At 45.2% G+C, this 14,664-nt stretch overlaps 1 protein-coding gene across 1 annotated transcript in view; it reads left to right on the top strand.

The window, feature by feature from the left end:
- The first annotated feature begins 5,384 nt into the window (after positions 1-5,384).
- Positions 5,385-14,664, top strand: part of CDH5 (cadherin 5) — a 68,455-nt gene continuing 59,175 nt past the window's right edge. The window contains exon 1 of the mRNA XM_066583215.1: positions 5,385-5,516. The gene's annotated coding sequence lies outside the window, so the exon portion shown is untranslated. The remainder of the gene's footprint in view (positions 5,517-14,664) is intronic.

Genomic DNA, 14,664 nt, shown 5'->3' with positions numbered 1-14,664 from the left:
TGCAGTGTATGTGTCAGGTAAGCTGCACAGCAATATGGCTACAGCGTGGCTGTCTGTCATTTCCTCACCAACTGATCTGAGTTGCGCAATAACCTCCAGCATGGCATTTATGTGCTGCTGCATATCCTTTTCTCTGCTGGTATTACTGTATCTTGACGCCACCGGAAACTAGGGGTTTGACAGAAGGAACGCCCCCCTCACACCTCTAGCTCCCGATTGGCTCAAGACCTCAAAGTGCTACTACTGTGGATTGTTGCCTGAAACGGCCGGCGCTGAGCTCCAGCGTTGGGAGTGCAGGTAGCCGGCAGTCCCCACACGGACTCGTCGCTCTGCCCTCCCTGCAGTGCTTAGAGAGTGTGAGGTTCCAGCAGGGAATACTGATGGCAGGGCTAGGTCACTGAGGCGGCATTGTGCTTCCCGCTCCCTACGCTGCACTAATTGTGTCGCTTAATGCCCCCCCCCCCGTCTCTGCTCCGTAGTCACCCACTTGCGGTGCTGAGCTCCAGCGGTGGACTGAAACGCTCATGTCCACCCGTCTGTCCTCCCTGCTCGGCTGCTTGCCGTGCTCATCTCTTCCCCCTGCTGTGCTGCAGGCTCCGGTGGTGGAGGCGGCCCTCAGGCAGATGTCCAGAAAAGAGGGATTGGGCATGCTGAATTTTAACTATATTATATTATGTTGTATTAGATTAGTCCTTTCCCATAATGTTTAACCTATATATATACCGGTATATATATATTTATTTATACAATGGAAGGCACATGGGAATGTATGGAATGAGTTCAGAAGCTGATCTGCCTCCATATACAGCAAGATCCAGCTGTGTTACATAGCTGACACCTGTCTGCTGACAAGTTACATACCGCAGTCAATAGAAAACAGGACATCTAAGCAGTTAGACAGAGGGAGGGGGCTCCCATTTCTCATCCCATCAGCCTCCTTGTAAAGTGATTGCGAGGTTCTGATGGGGTGTTTTGTCTGCCTGGGCCCTAATAATAACTCACAAGGCTGTCATCTTGGTAAACACCCTGTCAGAGGCAAGGTATGTAATAAGATGAAGAGAACAGTATAGTACACTGAAATGCAGAAGGATTGCAGTGCAGTATACAAGCTATCAAGCGATCACATATTTAGATTCCTTGTGGGACTATAAAAAAGCTTTTTAAAAAGTTTAACAAAGGGTTAAAAAAAATGTAAAAATGAAAAAAGATAAAACGGAAAAATTCCCTTTTCCCATTTCTTATGCCAAAAAAATTAAATATAAACAATAAAAAGGAACAGAATCGGTACCAGTGTGTCCAAAACAGTCCGATCCATTAATATAACAGCTTATTTAGACCGCAAGGTGAAGACCTTTAAAATATGTGAAAATTGCTGTTTTTTGTCATCTCACCTTCAAAAGAAAAAGGACTTAAGAGTGATCAAAAAGTCATATATACCCCCAAAATGGTACTAATAAAAACAATAGCTCATCACGAAAAAAAACAAGCCCTCATACAGCTCAAGTGATGGAAAAATTTTAAAAAAAGTTATGGGTCTCAGAATATAGTGATATGAAGAAATGGATAAATTTTTAAGAAAAAGGTTTTTCTTTTTTTTTTTTTTTTAAATAGCAAAACACAATAAAAACTAGATACATTTGCTATAACTGTAACTGTGCTGACCGCCAGAAGAAAGTTAGCATGTCATCTTTACCGCACATTTTTTCCACCCCACAAAAAAGTTTTAGGCCTCATGTCCACGGGGAAAATCAGGCCCGCTACGGATTCTCCATGGAGAATCTGTAGCGGGTCCCTCCTGCCCCGCGGACATGAGGGCTGAAAATAAGAATAAACTTACCTGCAGCAGACCGTGCAGGTCTTCTCTTCTTTGCGGCCGGATCTTCTTTCTTCGACCGGCGGATGTGCTCGGCACGTCGGCGGCGTGCCGCACGCATGCGCTGGGCACATTCGCCGGGCTGAAGAAAGAAGATCCTGCCGCGAAGGAAGGAAGATCTGCATCGCCCAGAGCAGGTGAGTTTAATTCAGGCGCGGGTCTCCTGCGGATCCGGACAGCTTCCATAGGCTTCAATAGAAGCCTGCGGGAGCCGTCCGCGAGGGAGACCCGCACCTAAATGGAGCATGTCCATTTTTTTTCATGCTCCAGGATTTTTTAAATTCACTTTTATTGACCATCCGCAGGTATTTATCTACCCGCGGGTGGTCACTGCATCCCTATGGGGTGCGGATCCGCGTGCGGGTGATCTGCTGCGGATTTAAAATCTTCTTTTTCCCGTGGACATGAGGCCTAAAAGATTTTCATTATATAGTAAACAAAATGGGGCCAATAAACTATAGAACTTGTCCTGCAAGAAAACAAACCCTCATATGGCCGTGTCAATGGAAAAATTAAAGAAAATATTGCTTTTGGTAGCAGGAATGGAAAAATAATAAAATTGACCACAAAGCTAACCGTGTCAGGAAGGGGTTAAAATATATATTCAGCCATTTCTTAGTCATAAATGTTTCTTATCTCTATGATGCCAAAACTGACCTCAGGATGTACCAGCCTCTATACAGGTTGGGGTGGAAGGATAATTCCGTTCGTTAGGCGCTGATATTCTGTAAGCAGATTTTCCATTCAAGGTCCTGGAAAAATAAGTGCCGACCCCTTATAGAAGCTGTCATGTCCTCCACTTCCTGCTGGTACTATTGGAAAACAGAGGGAAGCACAGATACAACAAAGAAATGGCTGAAATTACAAAATAAAATTGAAGGGATCAACAAGGGGGATTTTCCAAGAATAGACGTTGATGGCCTAGCACTAAGGTGGGCCAACCATGTATGATCACTGAGGGTTCGATGCCCGGGCTTCTATCAGTCAGCAAAATGAAAGGGCCTTTCGCTTAGGTGGGATATGTAGCCCCTTCAATGTTTATGCATCTGTATGTACATCTTTGCCTGGTACGGCAACTGAGACCTCTTCCATTGATATTGGGGGCCCTAGGGGTCTGACATCAAATCAATCAAATACTGATGGTTCATCCAAAGGACAGGCCATCCATGTGTCTTTGTGGAGAAAGTTGACACACATATCGGCAATCGAGATACAAATACACTGGTGCAAAGACTTAAGGGAACATGTAAATTACACATTGGATCTCGACGATTGAAAGATTCAAGTTGAAAATCTTTACTGATATAAATTGGTTGATAAAAAAAGACGTATCAATGGTCAATGGAAACTAAAGTCATCAACCAATTGATGCCAACCAAGCTGCACAATCCTGGGCTGTGAGCACAGGTCCTAGTACAACACAGTACTGGTGCATCTTGTCTCCACCAGCAGAATGGGTGGAGACCAAGTGCACACCCACAACTTGGGATTAGCTGGGCTGGAGAATGGGTGCAAACAAAGTGCACACCTCCAAGTTTTGATTCACTGCCCCATAGTCCGCGGTGCTGCGCTCACACAACTTCCTCACCGGTGGCGACGGAGGCGACGTGCATCTAGTGGCAGAAGACAGCAGCTGAATGACTGCAGGACAGTGAGCGTGGAGCCGGGAGCACAGAGGGGAGGCCAGCAGGGAGACTGAGCGCCGGCCCGTGCGTGGACACATGGCAGCCCCATATGACAGTGGGGCCGCTAGCGGAGATGCAAGGCCGCCGGGGATGACTGCGACAGCGAAGCTGGGAGGATGCCAGACAGCGGGTTTGGAACACTAACCAGCAGCGGGGTCGGGATGGGAGATGCCAGTAGGGCACTCACACCTGCGGGGTCAGGAGGGAAAATGGAAGCAGGGCACTGACAGCAGCGGTGGGCCTCGGGAGGGGAGATGCCAGTAAAAGACTCACAGCTGCGGAGTCTGGAGGGGAGATGGAAGCAGAGATGGAACACTGACAGCGTGTTCCACACTGCAGATGGCAGGCCAGCAGGGAGACCCAATCAGCACGTGTGGGCATCACCTGCCCCTCCCTTGTATCTCAACCCAGCTAACATGTCTACACCCATGGAAATCAATCAGTTACAAGTGCCAGCAACTACATGGGAAGTCGGCGTGGAGACTTCAGCTCTAAATACACAGAGATCTCCGCGCCGACCTCCGAATAGTGGGCGGCGCTTGTAACTGCAGGCACAACTCTCATTGAAATCAATGGGAGCTGTGCCTGCAGTTACAAGCGTTGGCCACTACATAGAGGCTTTTGCTCTAACCTCTTTGTATTTGTGGCACTGACAGCATGCACCAGCTCAGCTGATCCTGAGCAATGGACCTCGGCCAATCAACTATTAATGACCTATAGTGATGATAGATTATCAATAGTATTTCACTGGAAAACCCCTTTAACTCTTACTAGTGATACTGTCATGATCTGGCGCAGGAGTCAAGTCACTTAGTTGTAACCACTGCTGGCAGAAAGTGAGGTAAGGGAGGCAGCCGGGGTCTGGTACACAAGATGTCAGTGCAGTACAAAGGCTTTAGCAGTAGCGAAGTGAGAAGGAAAAGCTGGGGTCTGGTACACGAGTTGGATGATCAGTTTGTAGAGGAGCAGGTACGCAGGAGGCTAGCTTGGTTAGAGGCACAAGGCACAATAAATACGCGAGGAAGGAGAGAACAGGGCCAGGTTTATATAGGAGACTAATTGGGGAAGGTACAAGACACGGGGTAGACTAGACAGTGAAAACACGGGGCACATAATATGGAACAGGAGACAAGGACAAGGAACATGGGACTAAGACTAAGGGGAGATATCCAGCATGCTGAATAGCTCAGAATGAAGGGCTGCAGCTTGGGGAGCAGGAGGTCACAGGTTCCAATTCTGACAGATACTTCTAAGTCACTACCATATCCCTGAAGTTTAAGTTACTTGGAGTTATACTGGATGCTCAAAGTGTTCCCTTAATTATTTTTATGTGTATATATAAAGCCTCTTTGAGATGACCACCTAAAGAGGCATTGAAAGGTTGTCTTCTCGGGAGTGGTCTTCTCAAAGCAGGTGACCAGTAAGTATCATATCTGTAATGTATGGTGGAACTGGAAATGTGGTCATCTGGTCTGGATGAGGGGTGCTCTTCTGGAGAAGTTTCACTGTATATAATCTGCCCTTATGTTTTGTTTCTGGAGCCCTCAATCGGCAGCTCCCCAAAACCCATGATTTCATGACTGTAGAAATTTTGCTGACGACTGCAAAAACGCCCAAAGAGTTTCATACATTTCTGTTTCCTTATAAGTCACGGTTACTGAGTGCCCGGCTCTAAGTAACAAAAAGGAAGATAAAGAATCTGAAATACATTTATCTGGTTTCCTCCACAAAACCCAGTGGCTTCAAGTGTTAGTGATGTGAAGAACAATCAAAGGAAGGAAGTGTACTGGGTGGGACCAGGCTTATTCCAAACTGGAGTACGTTGGATATTTTGGAATTCACTCCTAAACTGACCGCTATCTTTAGTTCTTCGTGATCCTGTGACTGGTGGATTACTTCATCTATTTTTAACATTTCAGGCAGATTCAGATCCTTTTGGGTTGCCTCCTACCACACAGGTGAGTGGTCTGATTTTATTTGGATTCTATTAATTGATAGTCTCTTTGGTTATTTGTAGAATGGTCTGAAGTGACTCTGGAATGAAGCGGAGTGCCAGTTATGGCCTTTTACCCTACATTGGTGAATTGAGACAACTTCTCTTATTTGTGAACCCCACTTTCAATATGTATTTTAAGGGTGTTGGCCTTCGTTTTGCCGGCACAACCTTTCCTCCACTTTCTGGTCCCATTGCTAATAGCTGAAAACTGGAGTCACTGAGAATTCTTCTAATCAGCTGTGGTTTTTTTCGGGTCATTTATGAGATTTGGAGCCATAATATAAGTTCAATGCTGGAAAAACAACTAAGCATTACATGGGCATCATTCAATTTCTATATTGATTGATTCGATGGGCACCTATAGAGCTTTATAGCAGGGAGCTCTGAGCAATCCCAATCTTAGATTTAGCTATTAAAGGGCAAGGGTCCAAGAAGAAGAACCCTGTCTATTAACTCAACGTGCCCTAACAAAGCATAGGACAATAAGTTGCTTGAGAAAGTCAACGTCTTCATTTTTGGTTATCATACGAGCCTGGACTTTTCTTGGGCATTGTGTGGTTCTTCAGGTATGGTGGCACTACCAATCACAATATATCGAGTCTACCTGAGATGGAAAATTGTAATTAAGATGTCTTACCGACTTCTAGACACCTTGAAGAATAACATATAGAACGACTGATCCTAAAAGATCTAAAGGACAAGAGGTGAAATCTTGTATACTGTCCTCTATCCAGTGGACCTTTTATTGCTATACAAGGGCAGGCTTACCACTTGTGTAATTGGGGGGCGGGTGGGGGGTTCCACAGCCTCTTAGTTGAGTGCAGAATATGTAAAGCAATAAAGAAAAAAAAACATGAAAAATGTAAAGCAATGGGTGATATCAATGGGATGTATGGTTCTGTCCATTGCAAGGTAAATAGACAACCCGAAATGAGCCTGAGTAACCTCACTCATAATAATTAACAATTTTTAATCCTACTGTATTACCACACATGATGTCACATCCATCGCCGTATACAAGTGAGCGCATTGTTATCCTGCTGCATTAACAGTACAGTCACCATAAAAAGTCCAGATTAATATTGAGTGAATCGAACCAGTAGAACCCTTCGCTAAATTTTTAGTTCGGCACAAGCCAAAACCGAGCTTTTAGCAACATTCTACCCGCAACAGGGTTCTACTGGTTGGGTTCACTCAACACTAGTCCTGAACACTGGGGTATAACCCGGTCCAAGAGCCATAAATGCCCTGTATTACCCTCTGGGAGTACTGTACAGGGCTTTTATGGTTCTTAGACATTGTAATACACAACGCAGCCTGCAGCGCTATTTTTCAATACAAGATAATAGAAACCTGACAAAATAGAAGCCTTTCCATTAGCTTTGAAATCAATGTGGAAAAAAACGGATCCATTTTTTTTTTCCAGTTTTTTTTTAGTTTCTCTCCTCTAAAAACGTAGCAGAGAGACGGATACGATGAACTGAGCCCTAAGGCGGGTGTGAGAGCGGCCTCACTTGGGAAACCTTACAATTACCGACATTGTGGAATGTGACATTCTGTAGTCTCCTGGTAGAGCAATTATTTACTAAAGGTTTTACAGGCCCCAGACACATCCTGCTTTTGTTTGAAAAGAATAGGAAACAGGATATGTGATATAATGGAGTTTCAATGCAGTCAGAATTAGAGAAACTTGAACTTCATATGTGACTGAGATCATACACACACACACACACACACATATATATATATATATATATATATATATATATAAATTTTACGTATATAAATTTACATATATACATACATAACTTATATACATGATGCCCAACTAATGGGCACATTGAAAAAGGTCTACCCAATATGTGTGTGTGTATCAGGTCTGCATTGGGCAGACCTTCTTCAATGTACCTATTAGTTGAGCATCATGAATTCCTTAAAGCAATGGTCTCCGACCCGTAGCTCTCCAGCTGTTGCTGAGTTTGAGACAGTTCAGACCCCCAAACACATATGGGAATGTTAGTTCAAAGCTGCCAGATTTGGTTGGACCAGATGACTATCATAAATGTGTGGGGGCCTCTCAACATTTCCCTAAGAGGTGTCAGGAAAAAGAAAGATCTCTCCTCTTGCTCTCTCCGGAGATAAGCTGCCATCAAGGGTGCCTGGCAGTGGCTCACTCTTCTGTGCCCATTGGAAACCTACAGTATAGATGCCCTGTTGAACCAGGCGGTCATTTGTATGTTGGAATTGGGAGAAACCGCTATTGACTGAACTTATGGACAAGAGTGGTGCGGTTTCTGCAAGGAACAGACCTTTAAGGGAACCTGTCACCTCCCCACCGCACCATAAACTAAGTTATGGGGCTGTTAGGGGAGGTGACAGGGAGTCGTGGGATGTCATTTTTATATTCCACGCTCTGAAAAGAGTAACATTTTCACCGCCGGAACGGAGTAGCGGGTGATTATACAGAAGTGCTGCTCCACGGTGACGGGTCCCGTAACATCCAAGGGTAAAATGTGAGCCCAGCCTTGGAAGGATCTGTTGGCACGGTTCTGGCCATGTGAATTTGTACCAGTACCGCTGACAATTGGCCAACTTCTACTGTGCGCAGAACTAAACCGCGAGAGCAGTGAATGCCCCCGTATATACACATCAGGGATTACAGGCAGCTTGACAAAGCTAAACGGTGATATCTGTATCAATTTAGAGCAGATGGCGGCAGACAAGCCGGAAATATTGACTTGTAAAACTTGGTATCATCAGGCGGAGATGGAAATTTTTAACAAAAGCGTTGTTTTCCCTCTCAGAATCGTATCATTTGGGTTTTGTATGCAGGGATTTGTACTCGCTTTTTTTGTATCACTTTTACTGTTATTTTCTCGGGAACATTATTAGCATATTTGCATATTTAGTTTGGATATTAGCATAGCAGCCGTGTGTTGTGCATAGTCCCCAAACTTGGTGCTTGCTAATGTTTTATAATGCATTCTAACATCCATTCTCCTAGGGGCTTAAACTGATGGGCGTGTTTTTATCCCATTATGCGGCCGCGATAATCACGGTCGCATAACAGGCAAAATGAAACAATTGCTTTCAATGGTTTCGTTTTCACTTCCCCCAGTGTGTAAAGCTTCCACTTACTATTTCTGTACACAAATGTGGGTCACCTAGAAAGTAAGTACAGTGGTAGGTAAGTTTATCTATGTGGCTACTAAAGTGGAGTTGGCCTGGTTGTCTCAGTATAGGCATTGTAACACATTGCTAGGTCTGACTGCTAGAACGAAGCGGCAACAACACTGGGACAGCAATGGGCAACTTCATCTACTACGGCTCTGCCCTTTATGGTGTACGATGGACCGAACATGTGGCAACTGAGGAAAACCAAGCAGAGCACTTTCCTACCATCACTGGAACATTACTCTAGAAATCCGGGGGTGTTGTACAGTTTGGACCCCACTGATTGGGGTCCAAACTGTACAACACCCATTGGTGGCATATTGTAGCAATATGCCATTAATGTCTACGTTGAACTAACCCTCTTCACTGCTCCCTTTAAGATGTATAGGAGTTATCTGGGACCTAAATATTGATGGCCTATCAATATGAGCTCGGTGGGAGTTCAACTTCTAGCACCACACCAATCAGCTTATTGATATGCTTTCTGTGAGCACTGCGGTCTCTTCTTCAGCCTGTGACATTATGTCTGTTCACATGGTCACCCCATTCAAATGAATGGACTTGGACTGCAAAACTAGGCACTGCCACTAAGCAATGTATGGTGGTGTGCGTGGTACACAATAAAGAGGGTCAAGGCACTTGCCCAAGCAACATGGCCCATTCAACCAGCTGATTGACCGAAGTTCTGGGAGTCGGACCTCTAGAAATCTGATACCGATGGCCTATCCTAAAGATAAGTCACCTATATTTAAGTCCTGGGTAACTACTTTAAGGAAATCTAGACAGGAGATCAGTTGGGGGTGCTGGCCACGGGGTTAGTGTCCCTCAAATGCATGGAAAGCAGGACCAGGCAACTTTGTTGCGCTGGAACCGCTGACTGTAGAGATAACTTTGTTCCAGAGGTTGGATGCACAACACTATGCGCTTGTAGAGCTGGCACCCCACAAAGTCCATAGAGCATTTCTAAACACTGCTTTGCAGAAAGAACTCAACACATGTCCTCTCTCTTCCTCTTTTATGCCACCTGATCTCCCATGGCTATCCTTTACGTAACCTCACTACGCCGTCACCTGATCCCTCCCATCCCAAGCACTAGGCCTCTAGCTGATGTAAGGGATGCCCCTGCCATAGGGCTAGCTGAACATGCCACTTCAGGCAGGACGTCAGAGGGGCGGCACGTTGCCACCCGTCCAGTACTTATTTTTTTACTGGCCATATTAATGTACGCAGACACCGGTCTGTACATAGCACAGGCGCCAGGCAGCGGGTCGCGGACTGAGTGAGTTAACTGCTTGTCAGGTTGCTGCCTGGCCAGAGGTCCACTATGGGAGGTAGTATTACTAGTGGGGCCACTATGAGGGCACTATTACTACTAGCGCAAACTATTATTAATACTGAGACCACTAAAGGGGATGCTATTACTACTGAGGCCACTATGAGGGTCATTATTACTACTGGAGCTTCAAAAGGGGTTACTACTACTGCTGAGGCCACTATTGGGGTCACTATGACTACTGGAGCCATTAACGGGGTCATTATTACTATTGGGGTTCAAAGGGGGCACTTACTATTGTGGTCACTATTACTCTGTCACTTTAGACAAGTCTCAATGGTTCACAAATATTTTGGGTGTCTTGCGCTTTCGAGAGAGGGGGCACAATTTCACACTTAAGGCCTATTTAGACACAATGATTGTCGCTCAAAATTTGCTCATAAGCCATCTTTTGAGCGATAATCGCTGCATCTAAACGCGCGATCATCGTCCTCTATTCGTTCATCGCTAACTTTTAGCAAGCTGAAAGTCAGCAATGACACTTATCAGCGCATACTATTCTTTCAGCTAGTTCTCAGATACCAGCTATCAGCTGGATACCAGCTGATAGCTCCAAGAATAAAGCAGCTGTATGCAGATGACATTGCACCCGCTGTCTTCTGCATACAGCATCCGCCTTCATTTACATGCTGATAAACTCTTAAGTAGCTAATTAGCTACTTTAGAGCTTATACAAAGTGATCGCTCAAAACTGGCACTCAAACTGCCATTTGAGCGAATTTTGAGCAAACATCTTTTCTTGTAAATGGGCCCTCAGTCAGTATAGAAGCTTGGGGCACCCCTGACAACATTCATACCACTAGGCAAAAGAACTTTATGTACAGTATGGCCAGCTGAAAACAGAATCATGTATCCTGATATGTTTGTTAGCTGCCACATATCACCGTTACCACCCATATTACCACGTCATCCCATAACTACAGCTTCATCAAAGACATTTTTTAAACATCCCAACATGAAAGAGATCTCCTATAATGTAACCCTGACCTTGGGAGGATGGGGGGGTCAGTATAAATAAGAACATCAGAATCTTCAGGAATCTCATTAGGTATAAAGACAATGAAACTTTGTATATGGAATTCTGCTAAACATACAACAAAGAAGCCGGATGTGACGGAAGGTAGCGGCCGCTCCGCCGTATCCTGTTTTTCTTCAATACAGGAAAATGAAAACAGGATATGACCAAGTAACTGTTGGCACCGACCTTCTACTGGCACCCGGTGCGGAGGCAGATGGGCGCAGGAGTGCTTGATATCATATAGCAACCTCTACGGACAAAAACGAAAGGCTAGTCAAGTTCCGGCATGGCAGTGAGATCATCGTTTTGGAAAGTTTCAACTGACCTTACCGAAAATGATTCATGACTAATCTTTGGTGACCCAGCAACACTGGAAAAAGCTTTATATGGGAAAGTTTCCAATGACTGTATTAGACAATGTGAGGCAGCAGCATATAATGAGGAGACCGGGCTCTACAACAGAAAGCCCAAAATGCCCGTCCTCCCTCGTCATCCCTCTGAGCCAATGTTCTTTTCAATGTAAGGCAGCAGCATCGAAGTGGCCATCCATCATTGTACTTGTCGTCAGCCATCCTCAAGTCAACCTTCTTCGCTCTTCAAGGGGTGCAAAATCCGCACCATTTATGTGTGGATTTGGCCACCGCGGACTTCTACCGGAGTTGCAGAATGCCCACAGGGATTTTGCCAAGTATGAAGTTGCCCTAAGGGAGTGAATTGTAACCCAACGTGTGTTACAGAGTTAAGGCGTTACGTGTTCTCTGTTATACGAGCATTTCATTTATAGAGAGATATGCAATACCTTGAATTCATCGTGCATAATATATCACTGCGCAGAGTTTGACCTCAGGCATCAGTTGTAGCTGTAGTCTGACAATCTGCACGTGGAAAATGTACAGAAACCAAGAAATGCTGAATAGTAGAACGAAATGTAGAATTCTGAAGCCTGAAAGTCTCTGCAAAATTTATACTACATTCGTAGGCGCCAAATGTTCCTAAATCAGCTAATCAGCAGCAGACATTAAGGAAGGGAGAACGGAGGATAGAGCGTGCCAGGACTTTTAGTTTTGGGATAGATGATTTTACTTAAGATGGTCCACATCTTATTAGGGCGGCTTCACATGAAAATATGTGTTTCACGCGCTGGCTTACGTATTTGCGCACCTCCCATAGATTTCTATGGGGGCTTTTGCTGCACGAAAAGGTAGAGCAGGTCCTATTTTTTTCCGCCCACGCAAAACACGCTTCTGCGAACGAGCCCATTGAAATCAGTAGGTTCTATTTTCTGAGTTTTGCGTGCGTATGTTTTACACGCACGAATAAGAAGCCCTTAGCGTCATACTACTCCAAGGTAATTGCTTGAGATGAAAATCTGAACTATCTCAGATGTTCATCACTGGTTGCTAGCCGCTGTTATATGTTGTATTGAGGGTCTGGAAGGGTATGGTTTCTCCTTAGGGAGAGCACCTAGAAGGTGGGAGGAGACTTATAAGGCCATGCAGGCTCCTCTGGGAATTATGCAAATGGTAGATAGAACAATACCTCTGCAGCGCCATCTATTAAAAAGCAGTATCCCTGCAAGTCAATGTCTGACCTGTTAATAACCCTTGTAACAATGACTGGGTATATAAGCAGAAGTCAAATTCTTCTCCAGAAGATAAAGATCACCATGTACAGACAGCTGTTTATGGGATTTTGCCTAATCAATGTACATTGATGAGAGGCCTATGATGTGTGTCAGGCGGGGTATGGTTTCTCCTTAGGGAGAGAACCTGGAAGGTCTGCAATTAATAAGGTTGTGCATGCTCCTCTGGGAAATGTATGCAAATTGGAAGATGGAACAATGCCTCTACAGCGCCACCTACAGTATTGGAAGGCAGCATTCCTGCAAGTCAATGTCTGACCTTTTCGAGTTACAGTAAGATGGACCACGAATAGAGATGAGCGAACGTACTCGTTTCGAGTACTTACGCACCCGAGTACCGCCATTTTCGAGTACTTCAGTACTCGGGTGAAAAGATTCGGGGGGCGCCGGGGGGCGGGGAGAGGCGTGGCGGTGCGGGGGGGAGCAGCGGGGAACAGGGGGGAGCCCTCTCTCTCTCCCTCTCCCCCCCCCACTCCCCACTGCTACCCCCCGTGCCGCCACGGCGCCCCCCGAATTTTTTCACCCGAGTACGGAAGTACTCGGAATTCGCGGTATTTGGGCGAAAAAGGGGCGTGGCCGAGCACGTTCGCTCATCTCTAACCACGAACAAATATCATTTTTCTCAAGGGTTAATCACAGTGAAAAACTGAAGATTCTAATGACCTTAAAGAGGGCCTGACTAGTCCGAACTTCACAGTCATTTCCTTTCCAATTCCTCCGATGCTTTTATTTTACTTCTATCCCATTTTTCCATAACCATTATTACTTTCAGAGTCTGATACTAGCTTATCACCAAGTGGGCGGTCTCCATGATTCAGTGTCAATCAAACATCACATCATTCATTGGTACTGAGTGGTGGAGACCGCCCAATTGATAGTAGACCAGTGTCGGAAGGTAACGGAGATTATGGGCAGATAGGATGGATAGATGAAAACTAAAACCACCAGAGGAATCAGCAGGGACATGGCCGTAAAGGTCCGAGGACATGGCAGGTCCTCTTTAAGGGTCCTTTCACATGTAGCGAAAAGGGGGGGATTTTCCACAGTAGAAAATCCACACAAAAATCCACAGCAAAAACTGCATAAAAATCTGCATCATTTGGTGCGAAACCACGGCTGATTTCACCTTTTGAGTAGAAGAGGTAAAGTTTGCTGCAGATCCACATTAAAATCTGTTTTTTGATGCAGATTTTGATATGGATTTTCTGCTGCAGCAAATGCGTACCATTTCCACTACGTGTGAACATACCCTAAAGGGTTAATCCCCAAAATTGGCTTTAATCATCATTCCATAGGATAGGTACTGAAAGATTGAAGGTACTGAAAGGTCCGATTGATTGGAATATCCCCGCTGAGACCCCTTATGATTTCAAACATGGAGATTTTGTGTTCCTCCTCCTCACCTGAGGGCTCGCTGCACCCCCTGCAGTGACACGGAAACAGAATGGAGTGGCAGTCGCACATGTGCTGCTCCATTGATTTCAATGGGATTGAAAGAAATAGTTGAATACAAGCGCAATGTGTACTTATCAGAAGCCCTTGACAATTAGTGCTTAAACTGATGGGTGTGTTTTAGCCCCGTGATGTGCCCATGAAAATCACGTCCGTGATGATACGAGTTTCCGCTCACTGATACAAAGCGACCAGTGATCGACTTCCCACTCAGTGTAAACAGGCAGCCATTCATCTTTCAATGACTGCCTGTTCACAGTGAATGGTGGCTGGCAGCCGGAAGAGATTTCTGACGTGCTTTACCTCCATTCACTGAATGAATATTGCTCCTCTGGAAAAGCGCAAGAGTGATAAGTCTTGGGACTACTTTTGGGTTCCCGTGCACCCAACAGTCATCCCTGCTGAAACCCACAGCAATCAGCTGTCAACTGTTGTAAAACCTGGCAGTAAGTGTTCCATTCCCTAGCAGCGCCATCCCAGGGGATATTAGG

Source organism: Eleutherodactylus coqui, chromosome 11, assembly GCF_035609145.1.
Source record: "Eleutherodactylus coqui strain aEleCoq1 chromosome 11, aEleCoq1.hap1, whole genome shotgun sequence".
NCBI classification, from domain to species: domain Eukaryota; kingdom Metazoa; phylum Chordata; class Amphibia; order Anura; family Eleutherodactylidae; genus Eleutherodactylus; species Eleutherodactylus coqui.
The sequence above is the reverse complement of the archived record's forward strand: the minus strand, read 5'-3'. Positions and strand labels throughout refer to the sequence as shown.